Here is a 24,547-nt window from a genome sequence, read left to right on the forward strand (position 1 = left end):
AAGAAAAGAAGGAGGAGAAGGGATGTCATCTGATATTTTAAACTGTCCTATTAAATTGTCTTCAGTTTCTACACTTCCTTCCTCTGAATCTTACCCAGCTTTACATATGATACTTTCAGTTAAAGATAAAGGGTGATAAAAAGCACATTTACCAAACCCCCTTGCCAACTAAAAACTATTCTGTTTTTCCATATTTTGTCCTGAATACACGTCAGGAAAATAATGTGCTGTGGCTTACCTATCTGTTTAAGACCAATCCATAGTCAACTACTTTGTAGGCATATGCAATCGATTAAAAATGTTTCAAAAGTCATTAGAAGTTGTGGGTGTTTAATTTTTAAAGTGTTTCTAAAGTATAGTTAGTGAAAATTCCATTACTATAATGAGAGGAATGAAATTTAGTTACTTTTTTATAGTAATTACACATATTTACTATAATTGGGGAAACTTTAGGGACTTCTTTCTCCCTCATTTTTATAGCTAAACTTGCTATGATACAACACATTTATTACTGTTAGCCCATGAAGATTCAGAATGTTTCACTTATCCATGGATTTTTGGGGAATTTTCAAAGTTTGTATAAACAACATTTTAAAAAACACATGAGCTATCTTCTTGAAATTTCTATACAATGACACAAGATAACAGGGAATCATTCCCCTCAACTTTCATAAATATTCATGCATCTACTGATTTTAGGGATTTTTAAAAAAGTTTTGACAAAAAAAGTTTGTTTTTTTTTTAAAAAAAAAGCTACAACCACTATCTCATTGAGTGTCTCTCATAAATTAACCAATAGAAACCAATATTATCCAATTATATATTTTCATAGAATCCTAGGGTTGGAGAGGACCTCTCGCTCCCAAGAACCATCTAGTCCAGGCATGGGGAACCTTCGGCTCTCCAGGTGTGGTGGACTTCAACTCCCACAATTCCTTGAGGCCAAGGTAAGCCTTTGGGGCGAATGCCGAGCCTCAAGGAATTGTGGGAGTTGAAGTCCACCACACCTGGAGAGCCGAAGGTTCCTGACCCCTGATCTAGTCCAATTCTTCTTCCTGGTAGAAGGGCACCACCAAAACTCTCCTGACAGATGGCCATCCAGCTTTTAAACTAATTCATATGCTTCCCCTATTAAGTTGGGAGGGAGCCCCAAGGGCCATCCATTGAGGGATTTCTTCCCAGCCCAGCACTGATTAACTTATTTGTAATGAAGTATCAGCCAGTCCTCCTCTTTGCAAATTCAACAATTTATCGGAACTCTGGCTAGCTGCTGCTACAAAGGGAGAATAGCTCTCCTCTATCCCGATTGGGGCTTTTGGAAGCAAGCAGAATTCTGGGAAATGCAGGTTAGGTCAGGGCCTTTTGCATTTCTGCCATAGGGCTCCTCACCTTCCAAAACTACATTTCCCAGAGTTCTGTGCTTTCTTTCCCAGCGAACTCTGCTCCCTGGTTTCCCTTTCCTAATGGCAAGAGGCCATTAATTTAAAGAGGAAAGGCAGCCTTTTTGGCTTTGCTTCCCTGCCCTGAAAATAAAATTGACTTGGGAGACTTCCAAGATTGACAAAATGCAAATGAAAAAGTATTGGGTAAGTTTCAATTCTTAAGTTTTTGGTGTGGGGACATGCCCACCTGTTGGATATTGCCTCGTAAATATGAATTTAATGAATTTGATATGATTGACAAGGATTAACAAAAATTGCACACCTTTACTACTTTGCTACAAGCACCAACCGATTTTCTTCTGAAATTTCTTCTGAAACTCTTTAGTATGCTCCATTACTCAACATGTTGTCATGATATTTTATTATCCCGTAATGCTCCATTGAAAACCTGATAATGCTATCTTTATGTCATGCCACCTGCGCAGATGGAAGGAATGCCTGCTGATATCCAATTCAAATGCCACAGCGGCATCTTGTGTTCAGGATGGAGAATAGCACTGCTGCTCTGTGTACAACCTGGGGAAAAGCTGTGTTGGCTGTGTGTGCAGCAAAATACAATTAAATCCAAAATCCATAAGCAGCGATGTCCTTTTGAGGCCACCTCCAAAGGATAAAATATATTATGCCAGCTTCATTGGCTTCTTCATCAATCCAAGATGTTTAAAATCAGAGGGGAATGATGATGATGATACTGGGGTCACAGGATTACATTGTTGTCAGTTAAAATGGTCAAAAGGGATCTCAGCCCAGATAGAGGACACTCTTCATACTGGCCTTGTGAGCTCTTGGGACAAAGAGCAACACAAACAACAAATAAATCAATAAGGGCCAATAAAGGACATGTCTCCTGAGGTGCAATGGGTTTGACAACTGAGACCAAAAAGAAAAGAGTGCATGTCAATATTCTTCTCTGACTATGATTGACAGTGAGGCACTTCATGTGTTTTTCTTTGTTAAAAGTACTACTTCCTAAGCTGTGTGTGTCCCTTCAAGTTGCTAGTTGGCTTTTGACAACCCCACAAATTGTATTGAGTTTTCTTGGACAAAGAATGTGAAGTGTTGATTTTCCATTGCTTTCTTCTGAAACACAGCCTACAGCTCTTGGTATTCCGGATTACATCTGACCCTGCTTAGTTTTCAAGTATAGCCAGCCTGAATGCTTGAACCCAAGTCAAGTTTTCATAGAATCAAAGAGTTGGAAGAGACCTCATGGGCCATCCAGTCCAACCCCCTGCCAAGCAGCAGGAATATTGCATTCAAATCACCCCTGACAGATGGCCATCCAGCCTCTGTTTAAAAGCTTCCAAAAAAGGAGCCTCCACCACGCTCCAGAGAGTTCCACTGCTGAATGGCTCTCACAGTCAGGAAGTTCTTCCTAATGTTCAGATGGAATCTCCTCTCTTGTAGTTTGAAGCCATTGTTCCGCGTCCTAGTCTCCAGGGCATCAGAAAACAAGCTTGCTCCCTCCTCCCTGTGGCTTCCTCTCACATATTTATACATGGCTATCATATCCCCTCTCAGCCTTCTCTCCTTCAGGCTAAACATGCCCAGCTCCTTAAGCCGCTCCTCATAGGGCTTGTTCTCCAGACCCTTGATCATTTTAGTCGCCCTCCTCTGGACACATTCCAGCTTGTCAATATCTCTCTTGAATTGTGGTGCCCAGAATTGGACACAATATTCCAGGTGTGGTCTAACCAAAGCGGAATAGAGGGGTAGCATTACTTCCCTAGATCTAGACACTATGCTCCTATTGATGCAAGCCAAAATCCCACTGGCTTTTTTGCCGCCACATCACATTGTTGGCTCATGTTTAACTTGTTGTCCACGAGGACTCCAAGATCTTTTTCACACGTACTGCTCTCGAGCCAGGCATCCCCCATTCTGTATCTTTGCATTTCGTCTTTTTGTAGAAGATGGATTTTGTTTACATACGCAGAGGTATCTTTCCTTCTCTGTTATATGGTTTTCATCTATTTCTGTCATTGTGTGATCAATTTGTCTTCCCTCCCTTTGTTTAAAAAAGCACTTTGACTGCAGAGTTGTCTATCCTTATCTTAAGTGGCACTGACACTACAATCTTTCCCATGTCAACCGGGTTTAAAGCTTTTAATTCACTCAAGCATTTTATGTGTAGTCTGATCTGTTGTATTAACTGTTTTGATTTTTTTTTTTTGGCTGGCATATATATTCTATTGTTTAATGTTTCCACATGACTGAGTCATGTCCATTTTATGTAACTAAATTTTCATAATGATAAAAGTTGTATGATACTAATTTTAATAGATGATTTAATAAATCATTATTGCTACTGTTACTGCTGTCATTTATAAAGCCACTGAACTGTTTTCTTCAATACAGAAATATCAAAAACTTTATTAAAAAATGTTTTCTCTGTTGATCATACTTACTTAGGGTCATGGCGATAATACCAAAGCACTTACTAAGCAAACAGAATCCTCTAGTGCAGGCATGTGCAAACTTTGTAACTTGGAGACCCCAAGGGCCATCCAGTCCAACCCCCTTGCCATGCAAGAAGGCACAGTCAAAGAATTTCCAATAGACAGCCTCTGTGGAAAAGCCCCCAGAGAAGGAGACTCCATCACACTTCCAGACAGCCTACGCCACTCTCCAACAGCTCTTGCTTACTCTCAGGGAGTTCTTCCTAACATTTTCAATCAAATCTCTTTCCCTGCCATTTGAAACCATTGCTCCCCTTTGCCCTGGTCTCTAGAGCAGCAGAAAGTCAGTTTACCCCCCCCCCCCTCAATGGGATACCTTTTTAAATCCTGAAACATGGTTCTCATGTTCCTTCTCTTCTCCCAACAAAACATCCTGCAGAAGGAAAGGAGGAAGGAAGACGAAGAAAAGGATAGGAGGGAGGGAGGGTGGAAGGGAATGGAGGGAGGGAGGAAAGAGAGAAGGGAAGGAAGGAAGGAAGGAAGGAAGGAAGGAAGGAAGGAAGAAGGAAGGAAGGCGGGCAAAATAGAGAGAGGGAACGAGGGAAGGAAGAGGGAAGGAAGGAAGGACAATGGTGGAAGGGAAGGAAGGGGGGAGGAAGAAAGAGGGAGGTAAGGAAGGGAGGAAGGGAAGAGAGAATGAAGAAAGGATAGGATGGTGAGAGAGAGGAGAGCCTGAAAAAGAAGCCCAAGTGGTCGGATCCTGTCCCTGGGCCTGGGTTTACCCATACGTGGACTAGTGTTAGAACATATGTATTTCAAGAAGCTGTCTAAATTTGTTCATTTCAGGCCTAAGGGAATGGATTTTTAAATAATAGTAGCAAGTTCAAGCAAACACTTTCAGATTACATCAGCAATATAAACTGTGTATGTTTAATCTTAAATAAAATTTTATCTTCTAAAGGCGATGACAGGGTTTAGCCCTACAAAGATGTTCCTAGAAGTATGGAGATGAGGTAGAGCTTCTTTGGCAACAGTGAAGACGCTCTGCTGCACTGGTTCATATTAAATCGCAAGAACATATTCATCCAATGAATCAAAGCAATCAAATCTCTCATTCTGAAACACATTCACAGCTGAGTTCTCAGAGTTCCATTCTGCTGTTTTCTGCCATCATAACATCATACATTTCTGTCTTTTACGGATTGTGATAATCCCTACATGTTTATCTAATATTATTAGGAACATATATGGCTACCTTAGGGCCCAACTACACTGCCTTATAAAACCCAGATTATCTGCTATGAACTGGGTTATATGGCAGTTTAGACTCAAATAATATGCTTTGATAATCTGGATTATATGATGGTGTAGATCCAGCCTTAGACTGCATCAGAACATTGGTCCATGATTACTAAAGGCACTGAACAACAATAGTTTTCCAAAAGGTCAAGGATGGACTTTTCCAGTGCCACCTGGAGAGATTGAATTCGGGATTTTTTTTGTAATTTGGTGCATATAACTTTTTTATATTGGGGGATTATCATCAAAGATAATCAGCACTGAGAGACAGCCATTGCTTTACTCTCAACCAGCTTCCCAAGCTTTACTCCATAGTCCCATGAGCATGAGCTTCACAAATCTAGGAGGGAAAATAACAAAAGAACCCTGCCATGGGGTGGAACTTGGAATGCCCTTTTGATGAAATTGAGCACATATTTAAAACATGAGCTCTATAGAGTATCCTATAATCATGTTATAGGAGTAGAATCAACTCATCAGGAGCAGCAACAACAAAAGCACCACATCCTCTCCTTCCTACTTCTGCCTTGTCAGGGAGGATTCAAGTAACTTGGAGTTATTGTTTCATACGAGCATTGCCATGCATGTTTTCTGAGTTACTCTACTTACCATGAGTATAGCTTCTAAGAAGCTGTGTCATCCTCTGAGTGCCTCAAAAGAAGCAACTGAGCCTGGATCTGGAATAAAGGAGAGCACTAGCTGAGGCAACTGCTGGCTCAGAATTTATCGTTACCAAGAGGCAATGGCCCACCTTGTTCTGTAGGGATTTATTTTTGCATACTGTCATTGGCAAGAAAAAGTTATCAGAGCTTAGTCTTTAAAGTATAACTTCTAAAACCACTCCACCTGTGACCATGAGGCTAAAAGCCCAGTTCAGGAGTTGTACTGCAAAAATCTAATGTTTGAAAGCTAGTATCCCATATAGGAAGGGCCGCCACATTATTGACACGTGCCCTACCCTAACTATTTAAAAGCAATTATTTAAAAAGTTATGGATGAAATTAATTTGGACAGTTATGAATGTGCAATCACTGTACTTATATAGCTAAGCAGTGACTCAGGGTGAACTAACCCATCTCCCTCTACTTAATGGGCAGCAGCAACTGCATGCAACTGGGGTCTGTCCCCTGTGGAACAGGAAGCAGTTGACTGATGGTCTCATTCCATCCAGTGAGTGTTCTGTGTTGCAACAGGCAGAAGTAGAATCCCTGCCCTAATTCCCACTCATACTGGAAATTGCTCATCTCGGTCACTTGCTTCCTGGTTGATATGAGAACAGGTCCCCATTGATCACAGTTGCTGCTGCTTGATCAGTGGAGATTGGAAGATGTTTGCAGTCCTTATGTATCCCTGAAAGTAAGCAATATGTAGGGATTTTGAAAATGAAACATTACAGGTTGTGCATTTATAACTGAACTAGCCCATGTATCCAGCTGGCTGACCCACCATGATACCCCCCCCCCTCTCCACACACACACACACACAATCCTGGGATCTGGGTCCCTCCTTTTGCTACTAATTATCATCTAGCTTCAAAGTTTTGGTGATGCAGAGTATAACATGCCGTATCCATTTACCTAAATAATGCATAAATTCAGAGCTTGTCCTTTAACAGCTGCCATTGTCAAGTATTTTAAAACTTGAATAGACATGGAAAATCCTTAACACAACATGCAAAATTGAAAGAAGGGTGCACTGAGCACTGGGGAGAACAACTGACATGCCACTATCTCATTAAGATTGGCTATCAATCCTCTTGAGTCAAAACTGGTTTAATGTATTGTCAAAGGCCTTCACAGCTGGACTACTGGGGTGTTGTGTGGTTTCCGGGCTGTATGGCCATGTTCTAGCAGCATTTTCTCCTGACTTTTCCCCTGCATCTGTGGCTGACATTTTCAGAGGATCAAAACTGGTTTACCACAATGGCAATAGAAGTATGCTCTCCCATGTGTTTTTTTTTCTGACTCTTCACAAGGGGAAAATGATTCTAGTAACTCACATGGCTATGGGATGAAGATGATAGCTGAGTCAAGTAGATTGCGAAGCACAGCAAATTCCCATGGAGATGCAATTAAGAAGGTTCATAAGGAATACAGTAAGTGCCTAATAAAGAGACTGACCATTGAGTAGCAAAACACATGTAAGGGAAGATGAAAATAACAGCATCAAGCAGACTGAAGATAAAATATCATCTGACTCACTCACTTTGGACAGATAAAGAATGTTGATAAACCTTAAAAAGAGTCAAATTACTCTCACATCAAGGCTTTGTGGGATTGCTAGACAACTCAACCCTAGCTTTTCGCACTAGGATGGTAAAAACAGCACATGTATGTTTCTGTGTTGACAGAATAACTCCATTTTAACCAGGATATCAAACTTCATTATATGCAGTGACAAACTGGCCAGGTGTCAGCTTCCCAATGGCAAGTGCCCCCCCTTAAAAATAAGATGATATATCCAAAATGTTAATTATCTTTCGGTAGCTTGAAAATATTGCCTTAGGAATACAAATATAGTAAATTATTTCTCTGTTATATAGCCTACCATTCCTCCATTAGGCTCAAGTAGCATCCATGATTCCACATTGTGTTGTTAACAATGGCAGATATCCTACATTAGCTCGGTTATTTGCTGCCTCAGAGTGTGGTGAAGCCTCTTTCTCTGGAGGCTTCTAAACAGAGACTATATGGCCACCTTGTCATGGTGAGGGGAATTATGTGAACCTGCGAGCAAAGCCTCCGGAATCATGTGCTCCCAGGGAGTCTCCATTGGCAGCAGGGCCACAAGGGAGGCTGAGCACAATCTGAAGTCCACAAGCAGGTGATAACATGGTAAATGTCACAACCGCTGTGAAGTAAGAAGAAGGGTGAAACAGATGAGAAGCCACCGGTCATCGAGTTAACCATGCCACTGGATGTGCACATGATTCTTTGAAGACTGTGTATTGATTGGCCATGCACTGATCTCCATAAATAAATCAAATTTACTTACAGGCATCTTCCAAGAAAAATAAAACAAAACCAAGCACTGCAAAAGAACATACAAATCAAGAATAGGCCTCTACAGTCACCTACAGACCCACTGCCAACACCCTACACTTGGCAAACATATTCAGTCATGAGTGATAGCCTATGAGAACGATGATGGATGAGATGGCTGTCGTTTAGGAGAGTGCTGATTGTATATTTCTAAATGGCAGGAGATTGGTCTCTTCCAACTCTATAATTCTGTGATTGTATTATTAAAATGTATAACAAAGTAATGTTTCCTGGCCTGACACATCCCCAGCCCATTTAAACAGCCAGCAGATTCATGAAGTGAAGGAATTCTGTTCATTTGCTACCAGGATACAAGCAATAAATGTTTCCAACCTCTTCCCGGCAACAGAAGAGGGTGGGGCAAAGAATTGTGACAAGGTCTTTCATGTGATTGCAGCAGCCTGGCTCACTGGTGGAAGAAGGCTGGAAAGACCAATGATGCCATGATTGCAAATGCCCAACAAGCCCATCTTAACAGCCATCAGCTACATGGATTGAGCATGGTGTGTTCAGTTGTTCAGGGATCAAGGAGGATTACACTTGATAATGCCATGATTGTGACGAGGCAGCATTACTGACTACAGAGCAGTTATAGATATGCAACTAGGTTACAAATCCATACCCGCAATGCCAACCTGTATAATTATTTTCAAAGCAACAATTTCACAAGTCTTCTTGAAAAGACCTTTCTGGGATTGTGGCCAACGCAAAATGGAATAATATGTAATGACTCTTCCAACATTAATGCATTGGTGAGTCAGAACAACAGGTAACCAACATGGACGCTCTTCCTGTGTATAGGAACAACATAAATAATTATTCTAGCTACAAATGAAAAAGTAAAACATAAAACTTTTAAATTAGGTCTGAGTTATAGGTACATGTAGTAATGTCACGTGACAGCATTCAATGATACAGAAATTTTAAAGGACTCCAATAATGAATAGCACATGGCTGCATGGATGTGTGCATACACACATAAACAATACTGTTCAATACATCTCATTACACAAATTAATCTTGAGCCACTTAGAAGCTAGCCTGCAGAAGAGAAGATTGAGTGGAGACATGTATAAATATTTGAACAGATATCATAAGGAAGAGGGAACAGACTTGTTTTCTGCTGCCCTGGAGCACTGACTTCAAATTACAGGAAAGGAGATTCCACTTCAACATTAGGAAGAACTTCCTGACCATAAGAGGTGTTCAATAGTGGAACTTTCTGCCTGAGAGTGTGGTGGAGAATTTTAAACAGAGGCTGGATGGACATCTTTGGGGGTACTTTGTGCTTTCCTACATGGCAAGGGGTTGAACTAGATGGCCCGTGCAATCTCTTCCAACTCTATGATTCTATGCTCAGGCTCCTTTTTGAACTTCTTTCTCAAAAACGGTTATGTTTTTGTTTTTTGGAATGGCCTGATCATATTGATAACACTTTTCATTACAGTTTGCCTTACGTCACATGAGTCCAAAGGAACTTCTGAGAAATTGCTCAGGCTGGATTTTCCACACCTCACAATGCTTTCATCTGAGTAGCATTTCAGATCAATAACTTCTGAAAAGAAGAGGAACTAACTGCCGGGGTATTTTCCCATGACTGATTTATCGTGATGGGAATGATAACTACCTGACGTAATCGTTCATGATCTGTTGCAGACAAGGGCTGCAGATGATCCGCTCGACCAGAAGTGACAGCACAAGCCACAGACAAAGGCAGAAGATAGAGAATTACAAAAAAGAAAGAAGAGGAATCCAACTCCACCACTTGCCACATGCCTTGGAGGTCAGATCAAGCCACAAGAGGGAGTGGCTGCTCTTTGCACACACCATCACCCCTGTACACATGATTTACAAGCAGAAAATACTGAAGGCAGCAACATTCTGCACATCGAATACAGAAAACACACCTAGCATTAGATGTCTTGAAAGTCAGTGTTAGCCATCAGGAGAGTGGAGAAAGAACAGCAGATAAACTATTCAGATTGGGAAAGTCTATAGATGCTGTATCCCTCATTTATTCCATTTGCAAAATGGCTGGTCAGGATTGACAATTTACGGTTACAAGGGGCAATCATGACAGAAGAAAAAGGCACATGAGGCTATAGGTAAAGCTAAAGGTTTCTCCAGACATTAAGTCTAGCCATGTCCAGCTCTGGGGTGCTCATCTCCATTTCTAAGCCAAAGAGCCGGCGTTGTCTGTAGACACTTCCAAGGTCATGTGGCCAGCATGACTGCATGGAGCAACGTTACCTTCCCACCGAAGTGGTACCTATTGATCTATTCACATTTGCATGTTTTCAAACTGCTAGGTTGGCAGAAGCTGGTGCTAGCAGCAGGAGCTCATGTCGCTCCCTGGATCTGAACCACAAACCTTTTGGTCAGCAAGTTCAGCAACTCAGCGATTTAACCCATTGTGCCACCGGGAGCTCCAGTTTGAGGCTATAGGATAAAGTTATTATTTGTATTATTATTAGGGTTGCTGCTATCATGATTATCTTATCACCATTATCATCACCATGCCTTTTCCACAGTTTGGAAATACAATTCCAAAGAACGTTAGAGTTTCACATGTTCTCCATATGAAATGGTCACACAGCTTGCCCCTTCCTTGGATATCCACATTTTGCCAAACAGGAAGTCTGTCAGTGAAGCCTATAAATATATCCATTTATTTCCATGCATCCTGGATTCAGTTGTTTTCCTCCAGAGCAGTGATTCTCAACCTGTGCGTCCTCAGGTGTTTTGGCCTACAAGTCCCAGAAATCTTAGCCAGTTTACCAGCTGTTAGGATTGGGAGTTGAAGGCCAAAACATCTGGGGACCCACAGGTTGAGAACCACTGCTCTAGAGAGATGGTTTTTGGGAGATACGTATTTGGACTGCTGGGAAAGGGAAAAACATAAAGACAAGAAGCAACCATGAAAAAGTTTTTCAAAGCATTCCAAGTGGTAGGGAAGCAACAACCCTGACTAAATTTATCATTTTAGCCCAGGCATGGGCAAACTTTGGCTCTCCAGGTGTTTTGGGCTTCAACTCCCACAATTCCTAACAACAAGCTGTTAGGAATTGTGGGAGCTGAAGTCCAAAACACCTGGAGGACCAAAGTTTGCCCATGCCTGTTTTAGCCTCTCTCACACACATAGAAAACCCTAAAGAAACCTCCCCTCTTTAATCTTCAGAAGGATCATTTACATATGGAAAAATTTCAAGGCTGTTCTCCAGTTGCATTGGTTTCCCGCTCATATATGGGCATTGCTGTGTGTTTAAAATATGCATATTTGTGATCCCAGCACAGCTGCTAATACCTTATGTGATCCTTGGGGATGCACAGCTAAATGCTGAATGAGACCACTGTGAGAATTTGTAGTATGGTGATCTGCAGCAAGATGCTGCCCTTGCTGTACTGTTCTATTTTTTCTCATTACCTACACAATAAGTGAAGCCGTCGGAACCCTAAACCAACACACAGAATTAATAATGTGCTGGATGAAGACCAATAAATGAAAGCCAAAATGACTGATGTGTGATATATCTTAGAATGCATTCCCTCAGTATTCACATGGGTTCGCTTCCAAGGTTCTCCAAATCTGTAGATGCTTAGGTTCATCCTGCCAATCTTGCATGTTAACTCCCTCCTTGCTTCTCTCTTTTTCCCTTTTACTCTCTACCCACTCCACCTCAACATCTTCTTTGCCTTCAGTAGAGGAGTACTGCAGAATAGCTTCCGTGATAGTCCTCTCACAAGGCCACAATAAAGTACACAGGGTGGGAGAGATGAAATGTGCTGTTTTGGTTTGAAAATGTTCAATCCGTGGTTGGTGGAACCCATGGATGTGGAATCTGAAGCTATGGAGGTTTGACATGTTTATGCATACACAAAGAGATGGATGAAAATGTAGCACATTTTAGAATAGGCACTGCACCTGAATTTTCAGATGACGATTCAGAATTGATAGAACCATAATATTTTCACCCCTTTGTCCCATATGCATATTGCTGAGTTTGAGCAAACGTATCTTATTTTCCCTCTTATATATTCACCACAGCAAACATCTGCATATGAATAGAAGGCATGATTGTCCCCTGAAATGAATTCTTATTTTTAGAATCCCATCAATGTTTTAGTGCCTTCAGGAAAATTTTGGTCCTTGGTTGAATATTCTAGTCAGTAATAGACATCATAGACAGAAGATGTAGTTCTCTGTCTACAATAAATTAAAAAAGAGTATCACTTACTAGAAAACATTGATATTCCCAATTCAGCCCATCCCCAAGACACTGATGTTTAGCTGTCTATACAGAAATATTTCAATTCTTCGAATTCAAACTTTTTAAGGGAGAATTCAGAACATTGCTCTTCAAAGGATCCTTGCACCTTTAAAACCATGTTTGGTTGAGGCTGGGAATGCTGATGGCATTATTAGTTCTGCAGTCTATTGAAATAATAAAATATAGCAGGACACTGACATGTAGTGAGAGAGAAAAGAAACATGGATCAATTATGGAATGGGATTGGACCACTAAGCCCCACTGATCTCTTGTGAAGTCAGTTCTACTGCCTAGAATCTGAAAAAAGCTGAGTAAGAAGACAGACCAATAATGAACTGCACTTATTAGATGTGGGAATAATTTTTTAATAATAATCAGTGGTGGTTAGGGAATGCTAAACACCACAGACAGCTCCTTTGGATGAAAATTCAGAGTGGACTCACCATTCCACTAATACTGAGAGCATCCGCAATAGGGAATTAATGCAGTTTGACATGATATTAATTGCCATGGCTCAAGTGTATGGAATTCTGGGAGTTGTAGCATTACAAGGTCTTTAACTTCCTCTGTCAGGCAGTACTGTGTCTCACAAAACTACTGCATTGCACCAGGGCAATTAAAGTTGTGTCAAACCACATTAATTCTAAAGGGTAGATGCACTGTGGAAGCTTCTCACTCTCTCATGGCATTTACTCAAGGAGCTACATTGATTAATACAAAATTTGAAAACAGAGAGAGATCTCTCTGAAGGTTGCTCATGCTGATTTTGAGGTGGAAAGGATGTGTTTATCCAAAGGACTTCAAAGTTTAATGAGTGTCCTCCTGCAGTTTGACAGGTATTTTCTGACATGGAAGCCACAACCTGCCACTGATATTAATATAAGCCTTTTTACAAACTGCTCATCCATCATTTTCTAATAATGTTGCCGAGTCACACATGATGATATAGACAAGATGTTGAGATAAATGCCATAGTTGTGTCATATCTCCATATTTATGCAATTCCAGAGTAATATCTGAAGGCGCAAACTCCACTTCTGGGCTTCCCACAGGCATCTGGTTGGCCACTGTGAGAAACAGGATGCTTGACTACCTTTGGCCTGGTATGGTAGGGCTCTCCTTATCTTATTTCCCATCTGCCATCTCTCTTGAGGAAAAAGTATGCATCCTCTTAGCACATTACACTGAACCAAGTGCAAAGAAAGGAGTCACGAGTTACTTGAATATGGACTTCCTGTTACTGATACTCACTTTTCACAGTCCTGACTTGATTCTTTCTCCACCCACATTATATGCACATTGAAGTGAAGACAGATCTTGTTGTTTTAAAAGTAGATTTTAAAAATAAATAAATAAATAAATAAATAACGGCGAGGAATGGGAGAGATAAAATTATGGTATTAATAAGGAACATCTACGCAGTAATATGAACTTCCAGTGAAACTGCAAATGGGAGCCATGGTCCTGCTCAGAGCCATCTGTTCAGTGGTGACAATGTAGAATTCCTCTGAAGTAAATACCTAGAGCTTCTCTCCTTCATTATTCTCCTTTTTGTACAGAGCATCACAATTTTAGACTCATTATGGTCACTGCCACTTGAGCAGGAGGTAGTAACTGACACTTTGGGAGTCACATCATACTATTGATTCATGTTTAACTTGTGTTCTACTATACCCCCACCCCAAATTTCACAGTAGATGTCAGTCATCCTTCATCTATGCATTTCATTTTTCCTGCCTAGATATGGTACCTTACAATTATGCTTGTTGGAATTCATTTTGTTCATTTGAGCTCGCTTTTCAATCTGTTAAGATCATGCTGAATTCTGTCCAGTCAATCAATAAGATTAAATCGGGTTCAATTTCAGACATTTTGGGGTGGTACATAGGTGAGCTACGTAGTTTAGGACAGAAGGTAGTATATGATCAAGTGATATTGTGTCATTACTTTGGTATCTGAAGATACTGACAACTCAGCTAGAAGCATTGTGCTACCACTAAGCTGCCGGAAGTAAAGCGGTGTGGTAAATGTGTAGGCTGATTTGCATATTCAATGCGTGGAAATACTAACACAACATCTATTACATATAACAAGATAAATTGTTGTATTCAAGGAATCAGAAACTTGGTCTAGAGGTCCAATACACTTTCAATGCACTTGCAGTCAACCCAAAGGGAAACAAGATGAGAACATAGCAGTTTCTAAACCTCTCAGTTAAAATCTCAATGTTAATATCAAAAATAGGAAGGGGAGCATGTTGTTTTTATACACTCATTACCCACAAAAATATAACACAATAAACAATATTGCTATTTGTAAAGTACTGCATCCAGACTCTCAAAGAATCCTAATACATGAAACCCTGGAAGTTTGAAAATTGTCTCACAACAATTACTACCCTACTAACAGACGAAGGCCAGAATCCTACACGTGGCTTCCTCTGACATAGATCCTGGAGTCAGCAATACGTGTATTTTACAGGGAGTGCAGAAGGAGACATCCTCCACCTCTTCCCTTTCAGGTACAGAAGAAGAAAAGTCAGGAGGCTTAGGTTTCCATAGCTCTGTCACCTATAGGTTGTAAGGTTTAGGCCCAAGAGCCATTCAATTGTCTTTGTACACATGGAAATGAAGAAGCAGGTGGCATCTTTTTTGCAATGACTGGTTCTTCTCATGCTCTGGGTGAAAGAGAAGCTGGATGGCTCCCAGTACACCCCTACACCCAGTCAGAGGCCAGGAGGACAGAGTGCCTTCAAGTGTCCCTTTGTACCCACTGCCCACTGGACCAGCCATGTATCTAACAACAACAACAACAACAACAACAACAACAACAACAACCTTTATTTCTAACCTGCCCTCTCTCCCTGAAGGGACTCAGGGCAGCTTCCAAAGCAAAAGGCAAACTTTCTATGCTGGTAATATGTGAAATTTCAACACTTGTTGACTCCCCTCTTCTGCCCAACCATTAAAGGTACAGGGAGCCTGTCTCTTATTTCACCAGGGAAGCCTAATATACACATTAGATTAAATATTGGATCTTGACTCAAATAGACACAAAGGTCACACTTGATAGTACAATTCTCCAGGGTGAGGTGTATTGTATTTCCATTTAGTTTCCATCTAGGCAGATAAATAATAATATACCATTTTAATGGAATTTCTACCTCCTCTACCTCTTTTCTCTCTCTTTGTGTCGGTATGCAAGGGGGCACTCTAATGTATGTTTTAGGGCATTTATAGGTTTAAAAACAATACAAACAGGAGGTTGGATCAGAGAACTTTCTCCTGTTGCCTGATTTACCTAGTCTACACTGAAGGAGTTCAGCTCTATTTTGTGTATAAAAGAAGCTGCCTCTTTGAGGAGGGCTGCTGTGCAAACAAGCAAGTATAACTCATTTCCTATCTGTTTTGTGTTCACAACAGCCAGAAAAAATCAAAGGGTGGGGAGAAAATATGAAACATGGAATTGCTGTTGCTTATGATTTTTTTATTTTTCCATTGGATTCAAACTGCTTTTAAGATAAGAACAATAAAATATCCAATACACTTGGGGGTGGCGTGTCATTCAATGATTGAGTTGTTATTTGTTTCTGATATAACAAACAATCCCATTATCCCCAAACACTCTTCTCCCTTCACAGTGACCCCACACAAACAAACAACATAATGAAACTATTGATCTTTTAAAGTGCCAAAATATTATGTTGTCTTATCAGATACATGTTTCCCTAGGAAATGTTTCACAAAGAAAATGTAACTATATATTCCAACCTGATAGAAGAACTGCAACAATGTATCATAGAGTACCAGTTTAGGATAGATATGTCCCCTTGTTCATTATCTGAAGAATCCATGCTAAAAGTTCGTTTGGTTGAAAAGAAGGGATATTAATGCACCATTTCTTGCCAATTCATATCACACTAAGCAGAAGTTCTCAAACTTTGCCATAACAGTAGTGGAAAGTATGCTCAAACAGAGAGAATTGTTTACTAGAACATTGTCTATCACACACTTTGGTAAAATCGGTGTTCCATGCCTACAGTGGATTGGGAAGTGTTGTAATATATATTCATTTATTTTCCCTGGTTTCTATCTAGCACAGACACAGGGTCTTGTGATGGTATATTGGTATGTGCATAGAACCCAAAACACAGCCTTGCACCTCTAAACATCATCATCTGTCTCCATGAGCTGCCTGTGAGAAGCAGAGGGCCTTTCCTAGCACATGAACTTTTCGCTCACCACAGTAAACTTGCCCAACATGAATAAAATGTGATGGGACCACTCAACAAGTATGAGTAAGTCCAGGAGGGGCAGGTTATTTTGGCCCTGTTTGGGATACCCACTGTTGGATCTGCTACCTAAATTGGCCAGCCTAGTTTGATATCAGGCAACTTTGATGCTCCAACAAGTCAAACATCAAACAATTTAAAGAATCTGTAGGTGTCGTCCAATTAGCTGGCAAACTTGTACCAGTGTAGGTGGTGGAGGCATAGATGGTTACACTCTAGCAGGTGTAAAATGGTCACAGGTGCCATAGTGGTGGTAGCAAGTTGGGTTTTGTCAAGAGAGAAATCTTGTACAGAAATCTTACTGTAGAAGTTTTCTTTTCTTTTGTACCTACAATGCCGCTGTGAACTACATTCAAAAAGGGCTTTACACTGATGGAAGAGGGAGTTATGTCAGCATAAGTCACCATAAGGATTCAGCTCTATGTCAGAATTCCCAAAAGTGACATCAGATATTTGCCTCTCTCATATAAAACTCTCAGGTATACAGCCCTTATGACACCATACAGATAAAGTAATGCAATCTCATTCCAGGATTCCGTGGGATATAATCAAGGAATTCAAGTGGCATCAAAGTGCTACAACTATGTGCTGTAAAGGGGCCTCTGTCTTTTCTATCCTTGCAGGGTTCATAACCATTACCATCACCGACACATCACCCAACTGGGAGAAATTGAAAGACATTGCAGAATCTTATGAGGAGCCAGCCAAAGACTCAAACAAGTAGGAAAAATGCGTAAATGTCACCAGGCATCTTCACCACTGAGGGGAAAGCATTCCAACTCTTATGAATTTGGGTCAAATTCTGAAGCTCCCAAAAGGTCATGGTTCTTGCAGATTTAGGAGGCAGGCAATCAAGGGGTTGCTGAAGGCTAGACTGAGCCAAAACGGTCTCCTATAATTCCTGAGCCTGACTTTAAAACTGTTATGAGAAAATTGGCCTCAAGTTGCTGATGAATGGAATGATATTGTTAGTTTATAGAAGAGTCTGATGTACCCAGCACAGGGAGAGCAGAAAATGTAAAGGACAAGCCTATTGCTGTCTTCAACAATATTAATATTAATATAAGATTAACCTGGTTACGTTTGACCTACAGTTGTGTCCAAATTACCACCCTACAACACCCAGACTCCCTCAGCTAAAGAGGGGTCACATTCTCATAACTGTAGTCCAAAATACACATGTTCAACCACTGATCTTAGGCCACCTTGTGTGTTTATGCTCTAGGTAGCACTTGGGTTGGGGATTTCTGATCTCTTGCTTAGTCTGTTAGCCACAATGCTACACCACAAGGGCATGAGCCACTTCCCTTCCCAGAAGTGATCCTTCCAAATCCTCGCGACAGAAGAATTTACAATAGTGACACATCCTGCCACTTCATGCAAACTAGTGTCCATAAAATGGAATGAGCCATAACTAATTTACTAGCCATCTATTCACTGCAAATCACTATATGAACCATTGCCCTAGCATGTGCATTATATTTTAAGAAAATACCAGTAGGCATGTATATACCACTTATATTGACAGTACCAACATTCTTATCAATGTTACATGCTATGAAATGTTGAGAAAGTAATTAATAAGTAGTGCTGAACTGCTAGTTCATCTGATAAATCCATTTATAATAGATTTCCCACCAGAGGGAGACATCTGCACATACTTAAGTATATCTAGCATTCTACATCTGCACTACACCTACAACCAGAATCAGCTGCATTTCTCTTCAAACTTCTATACAGTTATATATTTGTACAGTTGGTGCTCTTTATCTGTGGATTCAACCCTCCAATGCTTGGAAATATTTTAAAAAAACAAACCCAAGAAGCAAGCCTTGATTTTACCCTTTTATTTAAAGGATACCATTTTACTGTAGAGATCTTACTTTGGAGATCTTTACAACATTTCCCACATTTACCTTATGTAATTTCAGCTTCTGCAAGAACTGAAAGCCCAGTGTATCAAGCTTCCAGAAGGCCAGGGGTAACACAGATGGGATGAAGGCAAAATCAGAGGCTTTAGTCTCAATAGCCAAAGAGGATGTCAGCAGAGACAGTGCTCCAAAGAACAGGCATCCCACAACTGCAAACATACAGATTTGTAGTACTTTGACAGTTATTCAAGACTACCACACTGGCTCTTGATTGGTCTGAAACTGCTAGGATTCACTTCCTGATAGGTCCAAGGCTCCATCCAATATCGCTGGTTGGTCTCAGCTATGGCAGGAAATTTTAATAAACTGTCATTGGATTATTTTGAAGATTTTTTTCCATTTATTGATCTTTCCAGGAGAGGGGTGTGAGAAAAAAGGAATGTGGTGGGGTTGGAGATAATGAGCTGAAATGAGTTTTGATATCCCTGCTCCAGTTAATATAATGGGTGCCAGTCAGGTAAACAACAGATGCTCAGGGTGTTGGCAATTTCAGTGGGATACCCAGGAGAGGATTGGATTTGGTGACAGAGATGAGGAAACATTCGGGGGGGGGGGGGGACAACCAGATCATATCAGGGGAAAAGAACCAGTGGCTCTTCCTAGGGGATTATGTTAACTAAGGTGTCACCATCCCCTGAGGACTGAGGTCTGGTGTCTGGTTTAATGAAAATTACTATAAAAACTAGAAATGAAGTTGAAGCAGACACCCTCATTCATCTCTATGGGGTCATGATTTTGGAGTTCGGTTTTCAACAACATCGAGAAATATTCCCAGTGGCATTGCCACTTTCATTTCACTTCCCAAGTCAGTTTCAGTCAGGCCCATAGCCAGGATTTTGATTTGGGGGGAGCTGAGTTTGATTGGGGGGGGGGGGGGCTGAGTATGAGTGAAAGAGGGTCTACCCTAGCAAACCTTTTGTATCGTTACCGCAATACCCCCATGCATATGGGATATATTGAGCATGGTGATCAGATCATGATGTGAATAAACATAACAGTTGAAATAATGTCCAGTAAGGCCTTCTCGCGGACCACCATGAGAATTTCAGGGGGGAGCTGAAGCCCCTCAAGCCCCCCCCCCCCAGCTACATGCCTGGTTTCAATGAACCAATTATCCAAAATGAATTATAACTCTCTCCATGATAATCTGTTTATATTATACTGGAACCAACTAAGATGAACACACCACCAAAAAAACCCCACAGTAATAGTTTCCAGGATACCGATTCAAACGATATCAAGTGAGGTAAAGAGGAATGATATCAAAAAGAAGGAAATTTTTCTTGTAGTGAACTAGCGTACCATAGCTAAAGCACATGAACACTTTAACTCCTGAATAATACAAAAGGCTCAGTGGAAATGGGTGAAAATCAATTTCTGGAATATTATCTAAGTTTAGAGGGTCCATGGAAAACCTATGAAATTTAAGAACGAGATTGGATGCAAAACTATAATTACTATTAAAATGGAATTAGAGGGTGGGACCACTGAGGAGTAGAATAGGTTAGTAGGTGGTGTTGGTGTCCTTATGCTGTCACCATTTTAATTATGTTCTGTGAATATATGCCACATATTCGAATATCTGAAGGTCTGAGATTCCCTACTTGCTGGCATTTATTAAACTCAATGGAATTTAATCGAAGTTTCTAATACTTTCACTACTGTAAAAAGGTGAGCTAAAGCATCAAGTATTCTATGAAAGCACAGTAATTTTTTATTCATACCAAACCACTAAAAAAACACCATGTAACAGAATTTGAAAACATTACTGTTCCTGGTTTGAAAGTGTTATTTCCTGTTTAATTGTGTGGTACTTATTTTGAAAGTAGTTGTCATACTCCAGAAACTTTTCTTTTGTGGCTGCCACAAACTATGTTGAATTGGTTGAGATTCAATGAGATATTCGCTGAAAAACTATAGCAAAATGTGCTGCAGGATGTCCTGCAAAAAAAAAAAAGTTTTTGCTGTTTAATAAACTTTTTCCATGTTTTTATGCTAGAACCAGTTAGGAAATGGCATTTATAACTGAGGAACAAAAAACGTGTTAGTGTAATTTATGTTTAATTTAATAAATGTAGGTATTAGTTAAATACATTGGACATGATTCTGCATCAGCAAATATAGCTAGAACAATTCAGTTCTGCTGTCTTAGTTACTTTTGCAAGGTTAACCTTTCTAAAATCTACCTGGTGTAATAAATCTTTTGCCTTTTATCATTTTTAATACATATATATGGGTATGTGATTATGTTTATGGATATGGGTCATATTTTCCTCCCTTTCTGGTCTTTGGAATCTGATGTGACTTGCAACAGCAAACCCCTTGAGGCAATAGTGGCAGACTCTATGAACTGTCCATGCCAATCTCCTACAGATGATTTGGACTCAGCATATTTTAGTTGTTTTTTCATGGCCTCTTGGGATATCACACTAACACAGGAACCTGCCCTATAGTCAGTCAGACTATGGATTGGGAAGAATTTCAGTTTGTTGTTAGATACAAAAGTTCCAAAATGCTCAAGCTCCTTTAATATAAATTTTGTGTGTGTATGTGGGTGTTTGTAATATGTAGTAGAGTTTGTTTCCAAAAGATGATATATACCCTCTTCCTTTGAAATTTAATCAAAATCTATACAAAATAATAGGGGAAGCTCTGTGAATCGGAGAAAGCAAACTATAGTAAAACAAGAAATGGAACATATAAACATTGCATACATCTGGGCTTGCTGCTAACCAAATGTAAATAGAATCCAAACCTTGGAAAGAGATCAAAATTCTAGAAAAAGTTTGGTCTATGATCATGAAATGAAGGAGTAGAGAGATTGACTGAAAAAATTGTTGATCCGAATACATTCTTCAAGAAACCAGCCGTATACTGTACATAGATGACGTAACTGGAAGCAGAAGCTTTGTTCTTTCTGCAAAAACAAGATCAGGAGAAGACTGTGGATAAAGACCATACGCAGTTCATGTCAAAAATTAGAATAAAGCTTAAAAAGAACACTAAACCAAAAAGAATACGGTGCCAAAATATAACCTGAAGAATATAGATTTTAAAGATAATGTAAAAAAATTAGATTTGCACTGCTAAGCTGAACTGATCAGGAAAAGAACTCTGTCCTGAAACCAAGGACATAATCAGGGAGAATGCAAAGATACACTCTGCAACCAAAAAGAAAGAGAAGCCTCACTGGATGACAGATGCATATCTTTAAGCAGTTAAGGAAAGGAGCCCTTGGTGGCGCGTGGGTTAAACCCTTGTGTTGGCAGGACTGATGACTGACAGGTCGCAGGTTCGAATTCTGGGAAAGCGTGGATGAGCTCCCTCTGTCAGCTCCAGCTCCTTATGCGGGGACATGAGAGAAGCCTCCCACAAGGATGGTAAAACATCAAAACATCCAGGCATCCCCTGGGCAATGTCCTTGCAGATGGCCAATTCTCTCACACCAGACGTGACTTGCAGTTTCTCAAGTCACCCCTGACATGAAAAAAAATCCTCTAGCTTAGCTGATGTCTAGTCTTTGACACGACCCAAAAGCAGTTAAGCAAAGACAAGAAGCAAAAGTTAATGATAACAAACACAGAATAAATTTAGAAGAAAAATAGACAATACAGTTCTAGGATTAATTGGATTCCTCAGCAGCCAGAGTTTCCCTCACAACTGTGAATTATTTTTTCCATTTGCAATAAGCACCTGAAGCTGGAAAAACGAGTAACATACTGATTTGGTCCTTAAAACAATAAACTTTATTACTCATTCATGTTCTACTGCTTTAGTTTCTTTAGTAATGTATTCAGTTCCAAATTCTTTAAAACAAATTAAGAGTTGTACATTTTATTTATATTCACATCTTGTCTTTTTGAAGGAGAAGGCAAAATACAGCTTCTTCTGTTTATATATTCATGGGGATAAAAGTCTCCCATACTGAATCACATATATACACAAACCCTCTGGAGCCTAAGTTCCAGACCAGAGACCCTTTCAACTTATGTAACGATAGCACTATGGCCTCACTTTAATGACCAGAGCTACCTCCAAGTCTTGTAGCTTGAAAGGTACTAGTATGCTCTGTCTTGTAAATTTAAAAAACATCTCTCTAAACCAGAGGTTCTCAACCTGTGGGTCCCCAGATGTTTTGGCCTTCAACTCCCAGAAATCCTAACAACTGGTAAACTGGTTGGGATTTCTAGGAGTTGTAGGCCAAAACACCTGGGGACCCACAGGCTGAGAACCACTGCCCTAAACAGAAATCCATAGCATGTTGCCATAGCAGTTGAAGTGGAACCATAGCACCATAATTGAAAAAATGTGAGGACTTCCGGTGGGCAGAAAATGGAGACGGGCATGACTTGCTGAGGGCTCTCAGCAAGCCACCCAATTTTTGTGGTCAGAGGAGCAGAAAGCTTCCCCTCTCCCCACGGATCGAGTTGGGGAGAGCCGCAAAGTCAGCAGGCCCCCTCTGTAGACCCCAAAACCCCTTCTTCCCTCAAGGGGGGGGGAGAAGGTCTGGAGGTGCATGGCCGCGGCAAGCGGATCGCACATCGGGAAGCAGGGGACACCCTGCATAAACCGCCTCCATGCCCATCTAAATATTAAGAAAATAAGAAACCGAAGCACCGAGACAAGAAGCCTGTGAAAGGAGCACGTAAATCCTCCAAACAAAAAGCTTTCCTTCGTAGAGGACTGTTAAAATATTAAGAGAGAAAGAAATAACAAGAAGCGGAAAGTTGAGAATTTAATTTAACCTTGACCTTTAAATATTATTACGTGGCTTAAAGCAGATGAAAGAAACGGAACAAAAGAAAGAGACTGCGAATGAAGAAACAAGAATTAAATTAAGTAATTAAATAGTTAATAAACAGCAGGTGCTGTTTTAAAAGGGAGACGAGAATAAAGAAAGAGGGAAAGAAAGACAAAGAAAAGAAAAGAGTGAGAGAAGAAAAACAGCTGTTTTAAACTGTAGATAATCTGTGTGAAGAGGCAAATATATTCTAAGAAATTACTTAATTAACTGAATTACGTCAAGCGCAAGGAATGGCGGAGAAAGGAATATAAAGTTAACCTGAGCTTGAGGGCACTTTGTTGTGTCTAGCAATCCCTTCTTCATAAACAATTAGAACTGACGACAAAGGAACACGTACAAGGAGGAAACAGGAAACAGGAAACATTGGGAGTTAAAGGAGAGAGGGGGAACCTATTTGTGGAGACACTAACCATAGACCTGAGTGGAGGGGAAAGAGCTCCCCCTAGAAAAAATGGAACAAAGAAGTGAACAGGAAAGGAAAGCAATAATTGATGTACTGGGAGGCCGGAAATAGCAAAGGAACATAGAATACCATAGAGAAAAGACGCTACAGAGTGCTGAGAAGAAATTAAAAACAGAGGAAAAGAAGGAGGGGGAAGAGTGGGTAAATTACAGAAGAAGTTAGACGACGGCAAGGAGGAAGGGAAGATTAAAGAATAGAGAAAAGAACAGGGACGAGACCACCAACAGATTACCAACAGAGGACCAGAGACGAAGAAAGCTTGAAAGTTTGAAAACTAAGACATATGAGAAGAGAGAGACAACAATGTGGATAGGAGCAATAGGGAGAAGATAAAAGGGTCAATAAGATACAGAACTGAACCTGAATTTAAAGAAAAAAAAATTAAAATAAGCAGCCTAGATGGCAAATCAAAAACAAACAACAAATAAACAAAAAATGGAGACAGAAATAAAAGAATATAAGGGGGTGGCAAGAAGAACCTCCCTGGCAGAAGTGATCAGTATGAAAGACATAATGAAAGAGATACAAAAGTTATCAGAAAAACAGGATGAAGTACAAAAAAAACCTTTTTAACAAGGGCAACAAAACACGAAGAATAACAAAGAATCC

The 24,547-nt window shown here is 40.3% G+C and overlaps 1 long non-coding RNA gene across 1 annotated transcript; it reads right to left on the reverse strand.

Annotated features, from left to right (window-relative positions):
* Positions 1-19,548: 19,548 nt before the first annotated feature.
* LOC132766639 (uncharacterized) lies at positions 19,549-23,804 on the reverse strand. Its single transcript, XR_009630528.2, has 3 exons — positions 23,734-23,804; positions 21,427-21,588; positions 19,549-20,612 (listed from the first exon to the last, which is right to left on the reverse strand). It is a non-coding gene; the product is annotated as an uncharacterized lncRNA (long non-coding RNA).
* Positions 23,805-24,547: the final 743 nt, after the last annotated feature.

This window comes from Anolis sagrei, chromosome 2, assembly GCF_037176765.1.
Source record: "Anolis sagrei isolate rAnoSag1 chromosome 2, rAnoSag1.mat, whole genome shotgun sequence".
NCBI classification, from domain to species: domain Eukaryota; kingdom Metazoa; phylum Chordata; class Lepidosauria; order Squamata; family Dactyloidae; genus Anolis; species Anolis sagrei.